The following is a 352-nucleotide window of genomic DNA, read 5'->3' on the forward strand; positions in this document are numbered from 1 at the left end:
ATCCACCTGAAAACCATGAACCAGTAATAATATTAATACAAATAATATTACATGCATCTTTGGGGATTTTTTTATTTCTTAATTTTAGTAAACGTTTACCATTACAGATGTAATTTAAGCTCAAGTTATATGACTTTCAACATTAAATTGTAGAATTAATAAGATTATCATGAGTTTATATGTTAACATGAATATATTAATAAATTAGTTGTGATTAATTTGATACCTCACATTTTGAAAACCCAAAATATGATTTCAGTGAAATAATACAGCGGCGCATAAAGGGGGTCCATATAGAAAATATGAGAAGATTTAAAGGCTTTTGAAGTTAATTCAAGACCACCCCCCCCCC

Source organism: Sinocyclocheilus anshuiensis, unplaced genomic scaffold (genome assembly GCF_001515605.1).
Source record: "Sinocyclocheilus anshuiensis isolate Anshui unplaced genomic scaffold, SAMN03320099.WGS_v1.1 scaffold984, whole genome shotgun sequence".
NCBI classification, from domain to species: domain Eukaryota; kingdom Metazoa; phylum Chordata; class Actinopteri; order Cypriniformes; family Cyprinidae; genus Sinocyclocheilus; species Sinocyclocheilus anshuiensis.